This window comes from Anas acuta, chromosome 4 (genome assembly GCF_963932015.1).
Source record: "Anas acuta chromosome 4, bAnaAcu1.1, whole genome shotgun sequence".
Classification (NCBI taxonomy): Eukaryota; Metazoa; Chordata; class Aves; order Anseriformes; family Anatidae; genus Anas; species Anas acuta.
In genome coordinates this window covers 59,041,435-59,048,023 of record NC_088982.1, presented here as the reverse complement: position 1 = coordinate 59,048,023, position 6,589 = coordinate 59,041,435, and the positions used below count along the sequence as shown (strand labels likewise).

The following is a 6,589-nucleotide window of genomic DNA, read 5'->3' as shown; positions in this document are numbered from 1 at the left end:
GTCTTCCCACCATCTTCATTACCCTCCTCTGGAAACACTCCAACAGTTTTACATCCTTTTTGTACTGTGGTGCCCAGAACTGCACACAGTACTCAAGGTGAGGCTGCAGCAGGGCAGGGTAGAGCCCTTCCCTTGATGGACTAGAAATGCCATGCTTAATGCACCCCATGGTACGGTTGGCCCTGCTGGCTGCCAGGGCACACTGCTGGCTCATATTCAACTTGCTATCAACCACAACCCACAGACGACCTCTCTGCGGGGCTGCTCTCCAGCATCTTGTCACCCAGTCTGTACGTATAAGGTGAGACTGACAAATAAAATAAACACATGAAAAAAAAAAAATGGAAAAAAATGAAAGTGCAAAGTTTTGTGTTTGGATAGCTTCATTCACTAGCTGAAACAAAAGATTTTCCTGGAACACTAAAGTGGGGAGCAAACTCTTGAAAAATTGGTACTGGCACCTCTTCTGTACAATCATGTATGTTCATTCCAAAGTACATAGGACGGTCATTAAAAGCTGGAATATCCTGTTTTTATTCATATTCTACCACAGGTACATTAATATATTTCTAAATCAAAGGTGGATGAATAAATTTATAAACTGCAATTTTGCATCAGTGACGATCAGGACATGTAAGTTTACAGAATGAAAGACTACATGTACATTTAGGTACAGATGTGACAGAAAGGTAAAGAAAGCTCATGTGATTCCAACAAATGTGCTGACTTTGCTATCTATGAGGTCTTCAAGACTAGGAAGATGAAGGCAACAGAAGCATATACATACAACTAGAAATACTACAGCTATGAAATGTGAGACTCAGCAGTACTAAACATCATAATCAGAATGCAATCATAACGCTCATAAAGAATGCATAACCTTCAAGAAAGCACAGAATAGTTTATCAAGAGTTGTTTGGATGTCTATAAAATAATCCAGCATTCTAAATTTAAATGAATATCCTCGATTTACATTAATAATATGTCACACCCATAACTTACATTTACATTTAGGGAGTGAAAGCCCTGCCCCATTTCATATAAACATAAGATTAAAGCTTTTGTTGTTTAAAGAAGCTATGGAAGTACAAAGAAATCATTATAATCACATTACAGAATAGAAGGCATTAAAATTAGTTGAGCCACAAATTTGGGTGATTTGATCATTGTAGGAGAATGATAACAAGGGTGGTTGGAAATCTGAGGAAAGTGGAAAGAAAATAGGGCTTAAAATTAACAATGCTAAAACCGAATAAAAGGCAATAAACCATCAAGAAAATTTAGGTTACCCAGCATATGTCTGGCAAGGAATAAAGGAGGAAAGCATTTAACATTCAACAGAGCAAGACCCTGAAAGAATTACTGACCATTATTTGTACAACATTTTTAGGACTTCAAAATGCCAACTAGTCCACATTAATAATAAAATAAGACAACCACCTCAGGAAGAATATTAGATGGTCTAAGCAGCCTTCTTTATCTCTTATCTTAGAGAGATAATAGACTGTAACAAACTTATCCCTTCTTTTCCCAAACCTGAGCTTTTCTGTTTATTTTGATATGAATTGTGTGTTTATCAGAAGGTTTTCTACTGAATGCAACTCACAGATAACAACGCAACTTGAAGATGATGATGCAGAAGTGATTAACACATCGTGGTTTCTGGTCTTATAAATATACTGCAGAAATTTTTGGCTTTCATTTACATAAAAAAAAAAAGTGCTTATAAACCATTTCTAATATATGGAGTCCCCTGATGTCAAAGATCAAAGATTCATTAAAATATATTAAATTACAGCTGCAGAATGAGCTATTAGAATGCTATTTGTGCATGCACAGCGCTGGAAAATGAACACTTCCTTAATGTATCATCATTCCGACTCTCATTTAGCAAACTCAGCATTTACAAAGCCAAAGAACTTCACATTATCAAATAACATTATAGTTCTACCAGGTCTCTCTTAAGGTTAAATAGACACTGAAGGGTCACCTACTATGCATTTAATTTGTTTTATTGTAATGATTTTTTTATTTAACTTTACTACCATGAAATAGAAATCACTGAAAATATACACATTGATTCCCAGATCTCACTTAGAAAAGGTTCTTTTCAAATTATTATACAGCCAAAAGCCACATTTTATTATCTGTTAATTTTCTCCTAATTAGAACAAACCATTCATATTTTACTTACAATAAGTTACTTTTTTTATAAATGTTGGTCGTGCTGACCAACATTTTCATCAGGCAAATTGTCAAATTACTATAAGGTAATTACCACAACAATATATATAATATCCATTTAAAATTAAAATAAAATGCCATTTTTCCATTCCAACCAAAAAAGAAAAAAAAAGGAATGGACTTTAAAGTGCATTTTTAGAAGGACATATATCTGTTATATATATATACATGTATATATCTGTTGATATAACTGAAGGACAAGTCTTCAGTTCCATTGACCCTCAAGATGAACATACACGTTGAATTGTAAAGTCCACTAAAAAATTTCTTATAAAACTAAAAATTCATATAAAAGTTGAAGTTAACTTCAGCAGTTCTACTAAGTTTTGTTTAGGATGGCTTGATAAAATGTGTTAGGAGCCAAGTTTTTCAACTACTGTTCATATCAAATGCATGCTGTTTCACACTGGGCTCTTTCACTCTTACACATCATCATTACACATCATCAGGGCAAATTAGGGTCCCAGTTAAGCTTGAAAGTTTGTAATAACCCTAGCTAAGATATTCAGAGTTTAAAATAAATGGGCAACCTTGAGCAGCAGATGAAGCAAGAAATAGAAAAATTATTATGATATACCTGAATAATCCCATCTTGTGTGGTATCATTAGATGGGTTTGCTCATTTGCTGCGTGAAAGCAGCTAGCACAAAGCAGCCACCTTCAGGCTAAGCCCTTAATGGAAAAGTATCTTTGTTTTCTTCCTATGTACTATGGTTCTTTCATACAAGAGGCCTCTCGTTTACCCAGTCTAACTTTCAGCCACCAGTGTCTCCTGTCCCCCCCATCCAGGTGTTCTGGCTCTGTCTTTCCACCTAAGTTCCAGCCTTCCATCCCACCTCCTCTCTAGACTTGTTCTCACAGTATCTCTGAACCTTGTCTTACCCAATAAATTCACACGGATATGTTTCTATTTACTTTCAGTGACTTCATCTTATTTATACTGTTTACTTATTTTGGTGAAATATAATGGTAGTAAGTTGCTTTCTTCAGAAACACTACTGCTTGTAGGAGGCAGAGAAAATGGAGATGAAAAGTGAGTGTGACTATCAGTAAGTGCCAGAAGCTGTTATGGTTAGCAATAGCTGTACCTTCTCTGGTAATTTATTATCAGGATCTGTAAGGCAAGTAGCAGCACAGCTCCCAGCACTCCAGGCACTTTGCAAGCTAGCACTGGCTTCCAGTATAAACTGAATTTCCAAATAGAGAAATAAATTGCGTGTTATTCAGTAATATTTGATAGTTCATATCTGTTATCATAGCCTGTACACAATGCATACATTTTAATCTCCACCATCTTTCTTTCCTTTTGAGGACTATTCCATGATAACGCTATGCTTTGAGTTAGAAATTGCTTTTGTCATTAGTGTCAGTACATCACCTGCTTGACAAATAGTGTGCAGACTGTCCCTGAGTGAATAACTGCAGCTTAAGCCCTTTCACCTGTGACAGACATTTTTTCACTAGCCAAGTTAGGCTATGTCTCTGTGATAGTGTAACATGCTCTCTGATTCAAAAAAAATAAATAAATAAAATATGTCAGACAATGCCACAACCACACAAAACCCACTCTGACTCATGCAAACCCTGAAATCAATAGTAAATTCTTGTTCCTTCGAAGCATCAGGCCAAGTCCTAAGAAAAAAGTCTTAACATTTCAGATTGTTTTGTGCAGATGTGAAAACCAGCAAGGACTCAAGTGCTACTCATGCTTTGCTCATGTAAAAATCACTCAGGGAAATAGCTGCTGTCCTGCTGTTTCTCACAGACAGACGACAAACTGTTTGCAAACAGCGAGCCCCCTGGCCCCACAGTCCCACCTTCCCCAACCTTCTGCTGCATGGACCTACACAAACAGTGATTTACAATTCTTATAAATTCTGTTCTCCAGATCATTTTTCCCAGCTGGTTCTCCAGATACAGGCCGTTAAATGAATTTCAAACAACACAACTTCATACCAGTTTCAGTTTACTTTTAATGGGCTTGTTACTTATAAATACTTACATAACTAATACCTTTTTGAAAGTCTGTGGGGGAAAATTTATCATCAATTTACAGCAGAGAAAACAGAAGAAATTACCTAGTGGTAGGATATTACTTCTCATAAGAATGAGCTATCAAATAGTAAGATAAAAAATTTAAGTGCAGATCCTGCCTGAGCCTGATCACAGAATCATATGCCATAATTTAAAGGTATGTCCATACAGCCAAAGAGGTCTTTAAAAGTTTTGAACCTGCCTGAGAACTATGTGAAAGTAGTTCTTGTCAACACTTTATTAGCTATTTTTCATCTGTACTGACTACAGAAAATGTAGAATAATGTGTTGGCAGGCATTAGTAGAATGGAGCACTTTAAAACTATTTGCTGTGCTCTGGTCAGACTGACCCTTATTCTAGCAAGGTAGCCTCCTAGTGAAATTCAACAAGGAAACTTTACATAGAAATAAATGTATATGAGATCTTGGTCCTGTGTCCAAAAGGCAATGAGAAAAATAAATTTTATAAATGTTGTAAAATATTTTCACATCAATATGAGTAAGGTTTTTATTTTTCATCTGCCAAAATCCATCAGTCATTCATAGCTCATATGGAATAAATTTAAGGACACAGTAAAGCTAAGAAATTGGCTGTGAAATATTTTTTCTCTTTATTCATATGTTAGAATCAAAACCATAAAAGAGACATAGAGAACTGTTATACCGGGTAGCTCCCAGTAAGCTCAAGTAGCACAGCAGCTGTAAAACTGCAGAAAGCAGACTTACCTGCAGATAGACAGACAGAGGAAAGGCAAACCTTATGTAAAAAATTATGAGCAAGTGACTTCCTGAGTCAGAGTCCACAAAAGTTACAGTGGTTTGAAATTTAGCCTGGTTTTGAGGCTTAGTTCGGTGTTCAAAATGAACGCAAAGGCTAATACAAAATTATCAAAAGTTTTCAGTAGAAATTATTCATTTTCCTTTCCTTATGAAAGGACATTTTTATACCTCGAGTATTTTAACAAGCCTTCTAGAAAATAACAGTAAGTCAGCAAACTGCAATTCTATTTTTATTTTTTAGAACTTCAATGGAGCTGGAGTTTTCAAACCAACACAAGCAGTTTTCTACTAGAAGGAATCAGAAAATGCAGCTTATCTTTTTGGAAAAATGAAAAGAAGAGTAATCTGAAGGCACCATGTAGCTGGATTTACACCTTTGTTGTTTCCATCCATAAGAAAAATGTTTTTTCCTTCCTATATGATTTATAGTCACTTCATTGTCTTCATGGATCACTAAAAAGTGCAATAGTATTTGGTGTATGTTTTGTTATATCTCAAATACTCTGACAATTTTGAGGATTCATTCTTAGGATGTCAAAATAAATACCGTTTTAGGTAGATTGGTTTCATTTAATTGCCTTTTTTTTAAAAAAAAGTCAGTCCCAAATGGACATAATCTAAAATTTTACATTATCTTTACTGCAATTATATTCCTTAAGAACTAAGCTTAATATTGTCATAAAATATCACTTATTTTATAAATTTCAAAAATGATTTATCTTCAGAGCTAATTCTGCATTCCCAAATTTCCAGCAATTATTCTCTCCCTGAAGTCTTTAATCAGTTGGGTTTAATATTGTAGACATTGTCTGCTAATATTTAATAATCATGTGTAAGCATCCTATCCATATTTTATTTAATATAAAGGAAAAGATAAGGCAAAATCATGGTGAGCATTCTCTTCACAAAGACAGTAGGGAGTGGGGAGGAGCAAACTATTTGCAAGTCTGCAAGTAGAATACCAGATTGTTTTGGAAAGTGTGTTGAAAAATATCCACGTATATGAGGGTAACTTTTAAAGAAAAAGTACTGGATGGCAGGAAGAAAATCAAACACCATTCAGGAAAAATGCAAGCTCCTGAAGGAAATAAAAAAAAATGAACAGCATCCGAGACTCTCTGTATTTGTTGACCTCCCTCCTGAAAAAGCATTTAAGGGAATTAGCAGCTATTAAAATATAGAGCTGTGCATTATTAATATAATCCTTGGTTAACATTTGGAAGGCATGTTTAAGATAGGATATACATCCTAAGTACTAATTATTCAGTATGATATAAAAACCCTTATCTTTCTGGAAAAAAATAAAATAAAAAATGAACCAAGCAGTGGTTTTAAGAGCAGAAGTGTTTGCAGATTATAATCAAAAATGATTCAAAGAAAATGAGTTCGTTCATTAGAGCCTAGCCAAGTTAGTATAAGAGATGCAACTCCAGCTCATGAATCAATCCTGTGAAAATTTGTAGTCTATGATATTGAATTCTGCGCTGGTTCTTAAAAAATGAGTCAATAAGAATAGAGTGGAAATTAATCA

At 34.8% G+C, this 6,589-nt stretch overlaps 1 long non-coding RNA gene across 1 annotated transcript; it reads left to right on the top strand.

The window, feature by feature from the left end:
• The first annotated feature begins 4,278 nt into the window (after positions 1-4,278).
• On the top strand, positions 4,279-6,383 carry LOC137855273 (uncharacterized). The gene is made up of 2 exons (XR_011095662.1): positions 4,279-4,435; positions 5,300-6,383. It is a non-coding gene; the product is annotated as an uncharacterized lncRNA (long non-coding RNA).
• Positions 6,384-6,589: the final 206 nt, after the last annotated feature.